Genomic DNA, 18,815 nt, shown 5'->3' on the forward strand with positions numbered 1-18,815 from the left:
GGGATCACGCCCTGAGCCGAAGGCAGACGCTTAACCGCTGCGCCACCCAGGCGCCCCTAAGCGTCCAACTCTTGATTTGGGCTCAGGTCGTGATCTCAGGGTGGTGACATCCAGCCCCGAGTGGGGCTCCGTGCTCAGCAGGCAGTCTGCTGGAGAGTCTCTCTCCCTCTCCATCTGCCCCTCCCCCCACACACGCTCTCTCTAAAATAAATAAATAAATCTTTAAAAATTTGTGAAGAAGAAGAGGAGGGGGAGGATGAAGAGCAAGAAGAGGAGGAGAAGCAAAGGGAGGAGGAGAAAGAGGAGAAATGAAGAAATAATTCTGGCAAATGACATAAACATTTACCTGCAAGAAAGAAAAAACAAAATGACCAAAATGAAAAACTAGGCATTGAAGTTACATTTAGGGTAAAGGAGGGTTGGGAAGGAGGATTTTGCTTTCCAGTGCATGCTTCTGTGCTTTCAAATGTTTCTGATGACATACCTAATTATTTTTGTTAATTAAAGAAAAAGAAGCTAATCGATGCTGCGACAAGTCCAGCGGAGGGTAGTGCCTAGAAGTGGCCAAGGGGACTTCTGGGAGGCTGATGATGCCTCTCTTGGTCTGGGAGCTGGTGTCAGTAACAAAGGTGTGTTTGGCTGTGAAAACCCATCACGCTGTGTATTTCTCATTTATGCACACTCCTATATATGTGCTCAGCTAGAATAAAAGTCTCCAAAACGATGCCAGCAGGAATTGGTAGGCAGTAAGATTTTAGGCCATTTGTTTTCTTTGTATTTCCCTGTATTAAAATAAACTAATGAATGTTATAAAAGTCGGTGAAAATAAACTCAATTTTGATATTTTTTTCCAAACATATGTTTCAAATACATCTGTCCACACATTGTGGTGGTCAACGGAGTCAGAAAAAACTCAATACCCTCTCTGCTGAAAGTTTGCTTCTCACAAGTAGGAGCTCTCCTGGGAAAGTCTGGGAGAGAGCCTTGTGAGTTTAGCACGGTCCTGGAAGTCCTGGGAGGGAGACACGCACGGCTCTCTNGAGTTTAGCACGGTCCTGGAAGTCCTGGGAGGGAGACGCGCACGGCTCTCTGCCCATATGCCCAGGCTTTCAATAACCAACTAAAAGCTTCTGTGTTCGTTAATGGAAGCCTGTTCAGTGGCAGTGGGCCTGGTATCCACACTCCAAATCAGGCAAACTCCTCTCTCCCTTNTGCCCATATGCCCAGGCTTTCAATAACCAACTAAAAGCTTCTGTGTTCGTTAATGGAAGCCTGTTCAGTGGCCAGTGGGCCTGGTATCCACACTCCAAATCAGGCAATCTCCTCTCTCCCTCNACTCAATTTTGATATTTTTTTCCAAACATATGTTTCAAATACATCTGTCCACACATTGTGGTGGTCAACGGAGTCAGAAAAAACTCAATACCCTCTCTGCTGAAAGTTTGCTTCTCACAAGTAGGAGCTCTCCTGGGAAAGTCTGGGAGAGAGCCTTGTGAGTTTAGCACGGTCCTGGAAGTCCTGGGAGGGAGACGCGCACGGCTCTCTGCCCATATGCCCAGGCTTTCAATAACCAACTAAAAGCTTCTGTGTTCGTTAATGGAAGCCTGTTCAGTGGCCAGTGGGCCTGGTATCCACACTCCAAATCAGGCAATCTCCTCTCTCCCTCCCTGGCAAGGGAGCCTCAATTACTTCCTGCCTGCAGGAACCCACCAGTTCAGATTACCTGTTTACCAGTGAACATGTGATGGGCTTGCAGATATCCTGGCGGGTAAGTTTTCAAAGGATTATGCCTGCCATGCCCTTTATTTGGAAGAGCCCTGTATACCCCCACGGTGGGCGAACAAGTGTGGTGTGTTTCCTATCAGCCTCTGATAAGGGCGAGGAGCGCTGAAGACCCAGGTAGGGTTGCAAGGGAACCGTGTACTTGATAAAAGTCACACTGTCAACCTCCCACCCCCCCTTTTTTTGCATTCACAGTATTATTAATTGTGCTAAATGTACAGGTCAAAACTTTCATCTTGCTCCACTCAGATGGCAGATAAAGTTTCTGTGAAATCTCTAAGGGCTTTTTCTATTACCCCAGAGAAAGTTGTATTAGGGGCTAGATGCTTTGCTTTTGGAATTTTCCACTGCTATTTTCTTTTAAAAAGACAACTGATGAAATTCTAACATGTTCTTATTGCCGGCCGTGGACATTCAAAAGTGGATTTATAGATTTTATTTATCTGAAAATCTGGGGCAGAACAGGAAAAAAAAATCTAGAATGAAAAAAAAATAATGATGCTATTTCCTGGCATGATTTCCTAATTTTCACCTACAAACTATGTGGGAAATGGACTTTATTTCAATAACAGCAAGGATTAGCCGTAGTAGGTACGACAGCGGTCATTTTAGGAGCTGTTATTTGTCAGACACCTACCATGGGCCATGTGCTGACATTCTGTTGTAATGTATGTATTAGAGCATTAATTAATTGATTGATTAATTAAATTTTTTAGATAGATAGTACGTGAGTTCAAGGGGGGAGGGGCGTAAGGAGAGGGAGAGAGAGAGTCTGAAGCAGGCTCAATGCCCAGCATGGAGCCCAATGCCAGGCTCAGTCACACGGTCCTGAGATCACAACCTGAGCCGAAATTGAGTCAGACGCCCCGCATTGGAACATTTAATTTCCACTACAGGTCATCTTTACCATGCAGGAGAGGAAATAAGTCCCGAGACGTTTGATAACCTGCCCGCATCACGCAGGTGGCATCAAAGTGGGTGAGGTGGGATCTGACCTCAGATTGTTTCTTTTGGCTCCGAGTGCCTGCTTGCTTCCTTCATTGGCTGTCCTGATACATTGTCATTGCCCTTGTCATTTGGAATATTTGTAGCTAAACAATCTTTGGCTAACTGTTGGCTTATTAGGTACACACGTGTGGGAAACAGGAATTGGCTCCTTCAAAACAAGCTCTAGGAGGGCGCCAGTGTAGGAGACGAAATCTTTCAACTAGTTCAAGGAACCCTGTGGGCCTTCACGATGGTCACACCATTCTAGATGCTCGTGGGCAGAGTGAGAAGAAGAGGTTCTTACACAATTGGGGCTGCCAGTCTTTGTGGTGATGGTAGTGGGGTGATTTTATAGAACACAGACCTATCGGCTGAGATTGGAAGAGCTGGCTTGAGCCATGTCAGTCACGCTCGGGAAAGCATACGGGGAGGGAATTCTGTTTCTTAGGGTGTTGGGGAGCTGGTGCTGGTGTGTGTGTGGGGGGGGGGTCTGCTTTATTTGCTCCTAAATCTCCAATCTAAGAGCACACATTCCAGACCCAACTATCTCTTTCAGGGGATTAAATGGTACATAGACCAGAGCTGGATATCTAAGGTGAACAGAAGTGAATTAATCTTGAAATGATGTATTTTTAGGGTTGTGGCCATTTTTGATAGAGGCTGGCTATCTCACCGCAAATGAAAAGGAGAAATGGGAAAACAAATACTCATTCCACTTAATCAATCCTTGGGGAATGGGACCTGTGTGTGTACATATTTTACAGTTTTTTTGTCTTTGCTTGGCTTGGCACCCAACCCGGCAGCGGTACGAATGTTAAGGTCAAGTGGTAATTTGGTTCCAGAAGTTGCCATAGGAATACCGCTGCCCACAGAAAGAGGACAGTTTTGAACACAGGACTCCCCGATGCAAAAGGTCATACGAGGCGGACTTTACAAAGTTTACATAACAAAGAGCAATTCTGTTAACGAACATGATTAATTCCCGTCAGTACACATCAAACAGAACTGTTACAACACATTATTGTCTGGGTTCACATTGCCTACTAAGGGTTTTTCACAAATTCCGTTTCCAATCACTCTTTTGACAAAGCCGGAGATTTTTTTGTCGTTTTGTTTTGTTTTTTTGAGGGGGTGGTGGTGAGCAGACATTAATTTCCAGAGGAATCCGTGAATGGGGTCTGAGGAGGCTGCCGTCTTAAGTGTGAGATGTGTCACACTGGTGTTGTGGCAGGAAAAAGACAACAGGCCTTCTGAGGAGTGGAGGCCTTCCAGGGAGCAGGGCTTGATGAAAAATGTCCTGGAAGTACAAAGCCTGGATTGTCCTCCTCCTCAGAGACAATGGGGTATTTAAAAGGCTCACAGCACCAGAATTTTAACTTACTCCTTTAAGGCATTTTCAAGTTGTATGTCTCACAGTCACAGTGAGTAGAAAAAGCCTGCTTTTTAAACTCTCTTGCAATCGAGGAGGTGGANGGTATTTAAAAGGCTCACAGCACCAGAATTTTAACTTACTCCTTTAAGGCATTTTCAAGTTGTATGTCTCACTCACAGTGAGTAGAAAAACCCTGCTTTTTAAACTCTCTTGCAATCGAGGAGGTGGACTTATTTTGAAGATGCTATTTGCCTGCAAGTATGGTTATTCTTGAAAGTCCTAATGGTTTAATGAGCTCGTTTTCTGCTACTTAGGAAGTCGTGGCAGGGGGATGGAAGAAGAGCCTTGAACTCCCAGATGGAAAGGTCTGGATTTGAATACCGATTCTGCCTGTCATCTAGGTGACTGGCAGCATTAAGGGCTGAGTGAGGAGTGATACCTGTCCCTGAGCCTGTTTCTCAGGGTAGCCATGAAAAACAAAAGCAATGATCTAGGCAAAGGTCATTTATTAGGAAGAGTTCCAGAAGCAGAAAAGCTCATTATCACCTAAGACTCAAGGGACAATTCTGTCCCTTAGAAGATGATGTTGGGGAGGAGGTTTTCAACAACTAAGTCACGGCCTTTTGCCTTCGATGAAGCCCCTTCTTAGATTGTTGAATTTCTTCAGCTTCTGGGTTATTTGGTTAAATTACTTGTTCTGAAGTTGATTGCAATAATAGAATAAATCCCAGTGAATAAATTCAGTGAATCTTCGGGTTGTGGGGTGGGGGAGGCTCTCATCTCCAGCCAGACTCTTACAGGATGCTCATTTTCCAAAGATAGTATGACACACACTGATTTGCTTTCTTTTTTTTCTTCCTCTTGGGCTGACTGAGAAAAAGCGAATTGTCAAGATCAAGTGTGGCTTCCTGCACACAAATGAAATGCACTGGCCTTAGCGCCAAGGACCTCACAACTCAGTTACACAATTACGTGCCTAAAGCTGGAAGAAAAAGGCCACGTTGACATTTAAAAGCTACAGTTTTTCTTTAGATGCCAGGATACGTATGCTGGTTCTCCGGCAAGCCAAAAAAAAATGGTGCATGAAATCTGGGAGCATGTTTCCTGCGTGTTGTGTGGCTTCATATGCGTAGAACTTCCCGGGGGGGCCAAAGAATGGACACCAAAGTGGAGGGGGTGCTAACCATTGNGGTGCATGAAATCTGGGAGCATGTTTCCTGCGTGTTGTGTGGCTTCATATGCGTAGAACTTCCCGGGGGGGCAAAGAATGGACACCAAAGCGGAGGGGGTGCTAACCATTCATTATTTAGGAGTTCTTCAAGAATTGTTTTCTTCTCTCCTTCCCTTTCTTTGGCCAGTCATCTTCAAGAATCCAGTGGAGATGCCACACCAGACCCTAAGCTGCTTTCTGGCAGAAATGTGCTACCCTCGCATGGACCATCAACAGGAAAGTAGGAAGTTTTCTATTTAGGATTTCTAGAATGAATTATGGAAGATGCCTGGGAAAAGTTTAAATAATTGTTCAGTGTCCTTACTCTCGCAGGAAGGATCTTGGGGAGTCACCTTGCTGAGCATTAGGAAGGGAAATTGCCTCGACGGTGTGAAAGGCAGGCGTGCCCCTTTCTAAGACAGTTTGCAGGGATTTAAGGTGGTCTTTCTTATGAGGCTATGACAGCACACACCAGTGTTCAGAAAGGGGGCATAAAAAAACATTTTGTTTGAGAAGTTTTCAGACCCCTAGCACTGACTTGCGGGCTTCTAAAAGGTGGTAGATGTTTGTGCCCACGCTGACCCAGGGTCAGAGGACTAGCTTCCAGCCTGGGTAATGACTGAGCATGTGAATGCTGGAAGCTTTGCTGTAAACGGCCAGCTTTATGATATGTCCCTTTAAAATCCAAACTAGGATCCGGTACCCACCTATGGGGGATTGACTCACCAGGTCAATGCTCCCCCTTGTGGTCATTGGTGGTGTGTGCTCGCAGACAGGAAGTGGGGAGTGGGGGTGAGAGGTGGCGAATACACCATCTGGAGATGAATATTGGTCCCTCCCAAACTGAAGAACAGGTTGGTGACATTCCAGTTACATGCCTGTTCCCAAGAGTACCTATGGCCTAGGACTTTCACTTCGAGTGTTTTCAGACAACTCTTACACTGGCTGTTTTTAAATTCTCTTGCTTTGAAATTCTTACCTGAATTCTCCCCAACTCACTGTGTTTTTTTTTTGTTTGTTTGTTTTGTTTTGTTTTTTTACTGGTTACATCTGTTGTTCGGGGTGAGTGGAGAGGAAATGATGCCCAGCCTGACTGATGATGGTGTGAGCTTTGCACCAGGTGTGATGGTAGCTGAAGAGCAGGGCGTGTGTTTTCATGAAAACAAGCTATAACGTCCCCAACTTAACTTCTTTGCTTCTTCTAATGCAGCCTTACTTCCCAATGTATTTTAAATGGTTCTTGTGTGTCGTTGAAGACTGTGGGTTATACCTATGCAGAGGGAACTCATCTCACGTGTATTTCATCATAGAAGTGGCTTCCTTTGAAAGTGGAATCAATGGCCAAGTCTACCATTTATGGATCAATTCCTCCAAGTCCTCATTCTGTTTGACCTTAAGCTGTGCCTGCCAATATTCCTAACAGTTGTTCTAAACAGCACCAAGACCATAATAGACGATAAAGCATGTGTTTGGTCTATGACCTTGATTACACATATTTTGATGTGATGATATGGATTTACTCTGACCAACATTTGTTTGACCACTGCCACAGATGCTGTTTCAAATCAGAAGAAAATCATTTACATGGCGGGAAACTCCCCATGAGTTTAAGTCAACATTTTGGGAACCACGTTATAACTAGTGTTTTTTTGGAAATCACATAGTAACAAGTCCCTTGTAACAAACGTATAATATCAGGACAAATACATATTCAATTGAGCCAAAATCATTACTAAGGGCCTACTGTGTGTAGGAGAAATCTGCAAACCTTGGTAAACATGGGTTCTTATTCTACACAGCACAACTTTAACAAGTTCCAATCAATATTTGTTCTCCATTCATTAAACACGGAAAGTTCTTTCAGCATGCCATGCAATCACACCTTAGTATTTGCCCTTCACCAGGTTTTACAAAATGTTTCAGACACAGACTATCAAAGAATGAGGACTATACAAATGTCTCTCTCTGATATCAGGACTCAGTGGCGACTTGAGTGGCTCTAAGTCCTGGGAAAGTTTCCATTGCCCCTCCAGTGCCCTCCTCCAGCCCAACAGCAGGAACTTGGAGGAGATCCATAGGCTGAGACCAAGGTGACCGTCTTTGCCCTTCCAGCAGGAGTCCTTGGATGGCCCTTAAGGGGCAGGAGCCTTATGACCATCCATTGTCATAAAGCTCCATTGTCCTCTAGCCCAATCCATTTGCATTACAGCTGGGGAAGGGGGGACAAGAAAGAAGTGACTTGTGCAAGGTTATACTGCTAATATAGCTCTGTGCCAGCAACAGAGCCCCAGTCTCAGGCCTCCCATTTCTATCCTGTCCTTTCCATTGATCTAAATCATCCTAATCTTTCAGAATACTGCATGAACTCTGTGCTCTCTAACCTCTGGGCTTTTGCAGACAAGCTACTCTATCTGCAATTCCACCCTCTCCCTATACTACCCTTAGACCCTCTGCTCTGACAAGCAACTGATTGATTCCTAAGATCTTAGTTAAAACATCACTTCCTCTAGGATGCCCTTTCTGATCCTCTGAGACTGAGTTAGGTGCCCTTCCTTTGTATTCTCCTACCATTCTGTACTGATGCCAATTCCACCATTTCTCGCCCTCTGGTGTAATCACTTAAGATCTCCAGCACTCTGCAGGCTCAGTGAGGACAGGGACCGACACCATGCCATGGTTGCACTCCCTGATGTTGAGCGGCACAGGGCCTGGGACTCCCTAACTGTATTGTGAATGGACAAATGAATGAGCACGCAGGTGTTCTCTCTTAACCAAGTGAGGCCAGAAGGAAAAAAGCTAGTGATAGATGGGGATCAGGTCTGGACTGGTGGAGAACTTGTAGAAAAGGACATGTGTCTGTGAAATCTATACCCCAGCTAAGCCTTTCTCTCAGGCTACTCTTTGAACATTAGCATGACTGCTCTTCAAATTCTAAGGACTTGGAATTTCTAGAGCAGCTTGCAATGGAACCTTGAGGAATTTAGGAAGAAGATGGCTAAGAGGACCCTGTGCACCATTTCTATCTGGATCTGCTGGAGAACTCCTCCCAGGAGAGACCCAGGGGGGAAAATGCTCAGAGGCTCCCCTTGGCTCAGGTGAGAGTGGGGGGCTTTCATCTGCAGGTGTGCCTGGCTGATGCCTTTTTTTTTTTTTTTAAATCCCTGTGAATGGCTGCCAAGGGTAGGTGCTTGTTCTCTGTCACTACCTTGATGCAGCTCACCCAGGAAAGGAAAGAGAAAGATACTCTGGTGCCAACATAACCCAGGTGCCCATGGGGTTCCAAGGATGGGCAGCTTAGTCTTAGCAGAAGCCCAGACTTTTAGGGTGCCTCTTGGGGCCAGCTGGCCAGCAGTATCATCTCAAGCAGCTTTTCTGGCAGATTCTGGCTTTGGGGTTGGAGGCTGGGTGTTTTTTCTGTTCCTGGAGCAGGTGTCTTGCTCTAGAGATCAATGAGTCTGGGTTTTGATGTCTCCAGAGGAATAAAGCTCTTGTCCCTGTGGTAGACTTTTTAGCAGTGGCTAATCCATACTTCACGGTGGTTCTCTTAAAGCCCAGAGCACTCAAAATGCCAGGCCTATGAGAGGAGCCACCGGAAGAGGACCGTAACTTAGTACTACTTGTTTTAGAAAAAAACACAATCGTTCGTCCCCAAGTGACTTCCCACATATCACTTAGGGCATCAGTTTTCTCATCTGTTAAAGGACAGGCTTAAGTGAAATCACCTTCAAAGTCCATCTTCTAAAATTCTTAGATTATATCATCAGAGTCCCTGGTTCCTCTTCTCAGAATATTTTCTCTAAAATGCTCGTTTCCCAAGCTGTGTGGACATGCCCAAGTTGTCCCAGAGGAGAGGGCCCTGAAAAGCCCAAGCTGAAGGGCTACAGGGGTCGTGTCATATTAGAGTTGACTTCCTGTTTTATGACACTAACGACTCAGCCTCTGGCCCTCACCTCCAGCTTCCCCCAAAGCCCATCCCACAAGTATGCGAGGGCAGACTTCCACATCCATGGTGTCTAAGTAGCTCTAAGCCCTAGTCTATGGTCTGCTGAGTAGGGACCTCTTGTCTCCCTTCCAGGCCCTGTGAAGAGTCTGGCATGCTCCTCAAGGAATCAGGGTCTCACCCTGTTTTGCCACGAATTTTTTTTTTAAAGGTTTATTTGACAGAGAGAGAGAGAGAGAGAGCACAAACAGGGGAAGTAGGCAGAGGGAGAAGCAGGCTCCCTGCTGACCAGGGAGCCCGATGAGGGACTCAATCCCAGGACCCTGAGATCACGACCTGAGCCAAAGGCAGACGCTTAACGGACTGAGCCACTCAGGCACCTGTGCCACAGAATTCCCTGCCAAGAGCTGCATGGAGCTGTCCATGCACCAAAGTTGTGTGAGAGCCCCGGGTAAGGAGAGAGGAATGACGTTTCTCATTTGTGATGCTCTGTTAATCTAAGGGAGGCCCCAAGCAGGGATTCTCCATTTGACCCGAAATTTAAGGAACCAGCACCTTCAGTATTTACTCCCAGCCCCTCCCTCTCACACTTGGCCATGCAGTCAGAGGGCTCCTCCAGCGACGTCACTGGAGGAATGGTCAACATGCTTGACCCAGAATCTTTCCGTCTCTCTGATGACTGGGTTATTTCCTTTGTTGTGCTACTTTCCTTTTTATTTTGAGATGAGTCCTCTTAGAGGAAGCTAAAAAGCCCATTGAAAGAAAATGTGGGAGCTCCCTCCTGCGTTTGACACACAGGCCCCACCATATGTGGATCCCAAGAGTGGACATGAGTGTGACCAACCCTTGAGAGAGAGCCTGGTCGCATAAAGACTCTGGAACTCTTCGCAGCTTCATGGTCTCTTCTACTCTGGATTTGTATTTCTTTGTCCTGATCTTCTGATAAATCCCCTATTCCTCACAGTGATTTCCCTTCAGTGACTGATGGACCAAGAACTCCTTTTATTCGCTTGGCCCCAGGCCCCAGTTANCAGTTGGGTGCCCACATAAAGTATTCCCTGGATCTTTGGAGAAGACCTGGACACTGCTCCTGTCCTAGAGCAATGCGAGTGAGTGTGTGGAATGTGGCTTCACGCTCCAGGAGGCCTGCCAGTCCTACAGGGGGACCTAGGGAAGGAACTGAAAGATTTTGATGTGTCGGCCACAGAGATGCTGTGCTCTAAAAAGCCTTCACGTGTGATCATCACTGAGCATTGAGCCTAGCTCACTCTTCCAACAAGTATTTGTCCAGTGCCCACTCAGTGCCCGTATGGGCTGCATTATTGTTCCAGGCACCAGTGACGGTGTTGAATAAGATGTGCTAACGAAAACCGGAAACCCGATGTGGTGTGTGGGTGGGGGAAGATCTTGCTGTTGGACTTCAGAGCAGTTCAACCATTTAAGAAGGAACATTATTTCACCCTGAAATGTTGAAAGATTACCCATGTGTGGTATTTTCCAAGAGGGTCATTCCAGCACTGTGAATACGGGGCCTTGGAAACTATTGCCCTAGGCGACCACATCTAACAGGAAGCACATCAGACAGAAATCTTTGATGTAGGAGGCACATGAGATACCATCTTTTAGGAAAGGAGCCTGGGAAATCACCTTCATTGGGGATCTTTAAGTAAAGGGTAGTGTCGGGCTGGAATCACTGTCCTGACACCTTGTTCTGCCTACCCCAAACTGTGCTGTGGAAATGCGGGGTAGGGGCTCTGCACTTCTTATGGCCATGGAAGGGGGATGTCCTTAAGTTTCCTGCTACTGATGACCCATAGCCTGGCTTTCAAAGATGAAGGTGAGGGGTAGATCGATCCAACAGACAGGTACAGAGAACAGATTTAACCCCATCGCACTGACTCCATAGACACATTCAGGATTGCACGTTCCAGCCTGCTCGAAGAACAACGGCTCAAGGAGTGATATAAGGGATTGAGAGGAAGGGGAGGGGGCAGCCTTGCAGACATATAAGCTTGAAAAATGCTTTGCTGATCAAAGTCAACCAAGTTTCTTTCCCACAGGACTCCTCAGAGTTTTTAATGCCAACGGCTTGCGCTTTCTGAAGCACTGGGGTGGGGGACAGGAGAGGAAGCCTGGAGCGATTTGCACACATATTTGGAAAAAATGGAACCCTTCCCTAGAGGCACATCACATGGGGCCAGTGTTCTTGGAAAACGCTTTGGAAAACACTGGCCGAGGAGAACGCTGTCATCAGGCCTAAGCTCTTGTTTCGAGCAAAATCAAGGGTGATTTTCACCTTTTCTCTTTTCACGGAGGCTCGCATTTTATTTTGAAGGAACTTATTTTCTTCAGCATTTAATATTTTTGAAACTGCCACGCTACCCATTAGAGAAGTGACCTTAAGTGAAGGACAACAAAAATTAAAAATAAAATAAAATAAAATGAACAACCACCTTCCCCGGTCTCTTGTATTTCAAAAATCCATGTTCCTATTAGGCTTAATAGGGGTTATATAAAACCTTCATTTTTTTTTATTATTAACTTCAAAAAATATTTACCATTTTTATTGTGGGGAATTTTTTCAAGTTAGCTAGCTATGAAGATCTTTATGTCCATCTGTATTTATAACTATGCATTCCTCTATGTGTTTATCAATCATGTTTATTTACCAAAATTAGTAAAACAAAAATTAGTAAAACAAACAAAAACCCCAAAAGACACTTTAAAAAGGAAGAAACATGCAGACAAATCAATCTATTTAAACTACAAAAATGGTTTTATGATATTTAAACCATAATTTTTAATCTATTATTAAAGATTTGGTAAGACTGCATCGGTTTTAAAACCATCTGGATGGCTGGTTAAAGATATCATTTCCTGGGCCTCAGCCCCAGAGATCTGATTCAGTGGGTCTGGGGAGGGGCCTGTGAACCTACAACTTTAACAAGCCTCCCTGCCCCCAGATAGTTCAGATGCATGGGCATTACAATGAGAGAAATGGGGTGGAGGGTAAGAAACAATATGGGTTACTGAGCCTTTAGATATGATGAACTTGACTATATGCAATTTTTAAGTGGCCAATGTAATTTGAAAAAAAAAACATTTTATTTGTATTTATTCAAGGTTTTATTTATTTATGAGAGAGAGAGAGCATGCACGTGAATGAGCATGAGCTGGGGGGAGGTGCAGAGGGAGAGGGAGAAGCAGACTCCCCGCTGAGCAGGGAGCCCTGATGTGGGGCTCGATCCCAGAACCCTGAGCTCATGACCTGAGCTGAAGGCAGACACTTCACCAAGTGAGCACCCAGGTGCCCCTCTGAAGAAAAAATTTTTAAATGTTATTATGAAATGTTTCTAGGCAGCTTGGGTATTCTGATGGGCATTACAGAATAAGCAGCTAGGTTGGGAGAAACTGACCATGTGTTTCTCTGTTATTCTTCCTTTGGTGACAGATGATGTGTTTCTTGGGTCCCAAGTTTATCTGCTTGGGAGCCAAAGAGATTGGTCAATATTTGCAGTTTCTGGAACATTTTGCATCTGCTTCATGTGTTGAGTTTTATGATATATAATGTTACAAAGCATTTTCCTCCATAAACACAGTTAATGGGGCATATTAGATTGGTCCTTCAGACAGATTAGGTAGGTTTTCGTCTTAGCCTTTGATGAAATGCTGCAAGAGCACAAGGGGCGCAAGTTTTAAAATATCACCCTAATAAAAGTTTCTGGGATTAGCCCCGACTCTGCCAGCAGCCATGAGAAAGTTAACGAGTCACTGGCACGTCACCAGCTCTCCACAGCAGTTACTCCTCTGCGCAAGGACAAGGAAAGAGCAGTCCCTGTTCTCCCAGAATGAGAATGGCTGCGGCTGCCTGGGAAGAAGGCATCAACACCAACAACCAAGAAGGAGATCCTTGCAAGAACTCCAAGGTTATTCACCTTTCAGAGTGAATCCTAGGTGCCCTCAATTAAAAAAAAAAAAAAAAAGGTTATACAAGCAGCGTCCTTCTCCTCAGTTACATATCTTTGCTTTTCTTTGCATCTGATAATAATGTGAGAAGGAAGGTGGGAGCAGGAGCAGAGAAGAGCTTCGCAGACAGAAGGTGGGAAACCAGGACTTGACTGCCAGCGCTCCCCACGTGAATGCCTGCACTTCCTGGGTAGGGACTGCCTTTCGTGTGTCATCTGCACAGCCTGGCAACACATTTTGAAAGCATGATAATCGAGGGAAGATTTGTGTTTTCCCAGCATTACCACGTTCCTTCTCCAATATTGTAATTTTTGTGGCAATTGTTCAAAAAAACCAATCTACTTTGGAAATTACATTTTTTCCCCCTCCATGTGCCTTAGGGAACTGTTATCTCAGATTATTTTGATCAACCCTTCCGCCAGCCATAGTCTCAAGACGCGGAAAGAACCACTTTGCAGATACTCTGATAGAAAATTTAAGTCTGAACAAGCAGAAAAATGTGGTTAAGAATCTGAAGACATATTTAAATTTCCATGAACCGACTAGCTACATTGTTTGAATTCTTTAACCACTGTTTATATATTCTTTTAATGGATGCTATTGTGAAATACTTGAAGATTCACGTGTGGTTTTAAGAAATACAGTAATACCAGGTCTGTGTATACTTTATCCAATTTCCTCCAATGTTAACATTTTACAAGAATCTAACGTAATATGACAACCGGGACACTGACACAGATACAATCCACCAATCGTGTTTCGATTCCTTTGGTTTCACCAGGCTTCATTGTGTCTCTGTGTACGTATTTAGTTCTGTACAATTTTGTCACCTTTGTGGGTTCATGTCTCCATGACAATCAAGACGCTGAACAGGTCCAGCACCACGAGGATCCACAATGTTGCTCCTTTGTAACTACGGTCCCCTTCCTCCTGTGGTTATAATCCCTCCCCCCTCCCCAGCTACCATGAATACATTCTCAGTTCTTAAAGTTTTATCACGTCAGCAATTCTCCATATATGGAAGCATCCGTGTGTAATCTTTGGGGATTTTTTCTCCCATTTAGCATAACTTCCTGGAGATTCATCCAAGCTGTTACTGTATCAACAGTTGGCTCCTTTTGCTCCTGAGTAGTGCTCCCTAGTATGGATGGACTACAGGTTGCTTCCCCATCCACCTGCTGAGGGACACTGGGTTGTTTCCAGTTTGGGGCTATCATGAATAAAGTTGCCATGAACTTGCACGTACGGGTTTTGTGTGTGTGTGTGTGTGTGTGTGCGTGCGCACGTGTGAGGATAAGTGGCTTAGTCTGTTGGGCTGCTCTTACAAAGCATGGTACTCTGGGTGGTCTGTAAACAAGAGAAAGCTATCTCATGGTTTTGGAGGCTTAAAGTCAGTGTTCTGGGAGTCAGCAGGGCGTCAGGAAGTCAGGTTATACTAAGGGCTCTCTTTTGGGTTGCAGAATGCCATCTTCTCTCTGTGTCCTCATGCGATGATGATGGGAAGCAGGGAGGGGCAAATGCTAATCCCACTAATCCCCCCACACCCCCTAGGGCTCTAATCCTAATTATTTCCCAAAGACCCTGCTTCTTAATAACTTCACATTAGGGAGCAGGGTTTCAACTATGACTTTTGGGGGTACACATTCAGTCCACAATGGTAAATTTTCATTTCTCTGGGATTAATGCCTAACGGTTCAGTTTCCAGGCCGCATGGTAATTGCATGTTTAGTTATATAGGGTACTGCCAAATTGTTTACCAGTGTGAGTGGTGTACTTCCACTAGCAATGTGTAAGTGACCCAGCTTCTCATGCACCCCAGCATTTGGTGGTGTCATTTTTTATATTAGCCATTCTTTTTTCCCTTTAAGTTAAAAAAAAAACCCAGAAGTTTCACTATCCTAAATATACCTTCCTCCTGTTCCTCTCTCTTTCTCCCTGACCCCTTGGTAATCACTGATCTGTCTACTGTCTCTATAGTTTTGTCTTTTCCAGAATTTCATATAATTGGAATTACATAGCACACAGATTTTCCAAATCGGCTTCTTTCATTTAACAATATACATTTAAGATTCAACCATATCTTCCTTTTTTACAAAAAAAGATTTTATTTACTTAAAAGAGAGCGAGTGAGTGCACGAGTCAGGGGAGAGGCAGAGGGGGAGGGACAAGCAGGCTCCCCACTGAGTGGAGAGCCCAATGCAGTTCTCAATCCCTGGACCCTGAGCCATCCATGGAACCCCAGATTCATCTACATCTTCTTGTGGCGTGGTAGCCCATTTTTTATTGTTGCTGAATAATATTCCATTCTATGGACATGGTACAAATTGTTTATCCGTTTACCTATTGAAAGACATGTTGGTTGCTTCCAACTTTTGGTGATTATGAATAAAGTTGGAGAAACATTCACATACAGGTTTTTATGTGGGCCAAGTTCCTGAATCAGTGCGATATATACCCGGGAACACGCCTGTTTGATTATATGGTAAGACAATGTTTAGTTTTGTAAACAAATTGCCAAAACATCTTCCAAAATGGCTATTCCATTTTGGATTCTCTCCGACAATGAATATGAGCTCTTGTCGCTCCGCATCCTTGATAACGGTTATTGTCAGTTTCGGGTTGTAGCCACTATGATAGGGGTGCAGTGGTATTTCATTGTTTAAATTTGCAATTTCCTAAAGACAAATGATGTCGAGCATCTTTTCGTACACTTATTTGCCATGTGTATACCTTCCTTGGTGAGGTGTCCATTCAAATCTTTGCACATTTCTTAACCGGCTTGTTCCCTTATTGTTGAGTTTTAAGAGTTGTTTGTATATTTTGGATATATATCCTTTCTCGGATATGTGTTTTGCAAATATTTTTTTCCCAGTGGGGGCTTGTCTTCCCTAGATCGAAAGTTTTTAATTTGAATAAAGACCAGCTTAGCAATCTTTTCTTTCAAATATCTGTGCTTTTCAATGCTTTTGTTATTACTGTTGTATTTTCAAAGTCATCAGCAAACCCAAGTTCATGAAGATTTTCTATGTTTCATCAAGAAGTTTTATAGTTTCACATTTTATATTTAAGTTTACACTCCATTTAAGGTTTCTGTGTAATGTGTAAAGTCTGTGTCTAGCTGAATTTCATATATCTGTCCATCTCCCATTATTACAGCATCATTCGTCGACACGACTATCCATTCTCCATTAAGTTGCATTTGCTCTTCATCAAACATCAGTTGACTACATTTGTGTGGCCTATTTGGGAGCAATCTCTTCTGTCATATTGACCTATATATCTACTCTTTCACTAGTACCATCCTGTCCTTTACAGGTGTTTAATTCTAGTTAACATACAGTGCTACGTTACTCTCCGCTGTACCATTTTAGCGAACAGGTGTGTAGTTGCATCTGTGATTCTAACATCTCTAACGGCTGATGACATTAAACATCTCTTTGTGTTGGACCTGTATATCCTCTTCAGTGGGATAGCTGTTCATGTCTTAACCATTTTCTAATTGGCATCTTAATTTTTTTACTGTTGAGTTTTAAGAGATCTTCTTGTGTTCTAGATGTAAGCTCTTTATTAGATGTATCCTAGTCCATACCTTGTCTTTTTACTTGCCTTCCATGGGCTTTGCTTTGTATTAAAGGTTTGCCGTTCATTAATTCATTCATTCATTCATTCAGCTAACGTCATTCTTTTTTTTTAAANTTTTTTTAATTTAAATTCAACATATAATGTATTATTGGTTTCAGAGGTAGAGGTCAGTGATTCATCAGTCTTATATAATACCCAGTGCTCCTTACATCACATGCCCTCCTTAATGTCCATCACCCAGTTACCCAATTACCNCCAGCTCTGAAAAAAGTTGATGGTATTTTGACAGGGATTGCACTGAATGTATAGATTGTTCTAGGTAGCGTAGACATTTTAACAATATTCAATATCATAAAAGCCATGTACGAAAAGCCCACAGTTAATATCATTCTCAAGGGGAAAAACTGAGAGCTATCCCCCTAAGGTCAGGAACACAGCACCATGTTCACCATCACCACTGTTGTTCAACATAGTACTAGAAGTCCTAGCCTCAGCAATCAGACAACAAAAAGAAATAAAAGGCATCCGAATCAGCAAAGAAGAAGTCAAACTCCCACTCTTTGCAGATGACATGATTCTCTATGTGGAAAACCCAAAAGACTCCACCCCAAAATTGCTAGAACTCATGCAGGAATTCAGCAAAGTGGCAGGATAGAAAATCAATGTGTAGAAATCAGTTGCATTTCTATATACTAACAATGAGACAGAAGAAAGAAAAATTAAGGAGTTGATCCCAATTACTATTGCACCTAAAACTATAAGATACATAAGAATTAACCTAACCAAAGAGGCAAAGGATCTGTACTTGCCTTATACTTTAAAGGTACCTTTCTGAGGAGTTAAAGCAACTTTTGTAGTTAATTTTTTCTTGTGCTAATTAACATCTATTGTTGTTTAAGGTGCTCTTTGCTTCTCTTTCTGATCCGTAACAATAGAATAGAAAGAACTTTTTTCCTCTTCAAAGGCTATTACTAGGGAAATAATTTTAGAACAGAATGAGACATTGTTTTCAATGAATTTAATATGCTTTAGCAGAGCCAACAAGGAATGTACTTCTCGTACAAACAAAATGGAGATAATATCAGCAGAGGAAAAGATGCTGGTGTCCGAGACTTTGGGATACTGGTAGACACCGTATAAAGAGAAGAAATGCATCACAGGGACAACACAAGTTCAAATGGGGGGTGAGTGGGTTGGAGAGAGAAAAAATCTGGTAGTGGGCAAAAAACTGAGAAAGGGCTGGTTATCTATAAGCTGAGCAATCCAAGGCCTCAGATTCATCACAGCCATTACCTGGGAAGGAAAATGGATTCTAATGAAGCAGGCGAAGAAGCCAGTCCCTGCCAAAGCATTGAAATTGCTCTGGGTTTGGGGATGGAGGCTTGCAGAGAGTGTAGTTAACATATTCGAGTTGAGATTTTAACTTCCAGTCTCTTCATTTAGGTTCAAGATGGCTAAAGGATGGGACGCCTGGGTGGCTCAGTTGGTTAAATGTCTGCCTTTGGCTCAGGTCATGATCCCAGGGTCCTGGGATCGAGTTCCGCTTCAGGCTCCCTGTTTGGCGGGGAGCCTACTTCTCCCTCTCCCTCTGCCTGCTGCTCCCCCTGCTCGTGCGCTCGCGCTCTCTCTTTCTCTCTGACAAATAAATAAATAAATAAATAAATAAATAAATAAAATCTTTAAAAAAAAAAAGATTGCTAAAGACTAGCTTATTAGATTAAGGGCTGGAAAAAAAAAAATCAAGTTTGTTATATAAGCCTTACATCCACCCTGTGGAAATGTAAGCACAGACACACTTTTATGCTGCATATCTGGATAATACTCCTGAGCTGCATTAAGAGAAGGAATATAATTAATAATAGAAGGAATATACATTAAAGTTGTTCTAGTATAATTTCCTCACTGTGTAAAAGGCTATTTAGAAGAAGACAGTATCAGTCTGTCTTCCAGGAACTTGCTATTGCTGTACCTTCCCA

This window comes from Ailuropoda melanoleuca, chromosome 4, assembly GCF_002007445.2.
Source record: "Ailuropoda melanoleuca isolate Jingjing chromosome 4, ASM200744v2, whole genome shotgun sequence".
Lineage (NCBI taxonomy): Eukaryota > Metazoa > Chordata > Mammalia > Carnivora > Ursidae > Ailuropoda > Ailuropoda melanoleuca.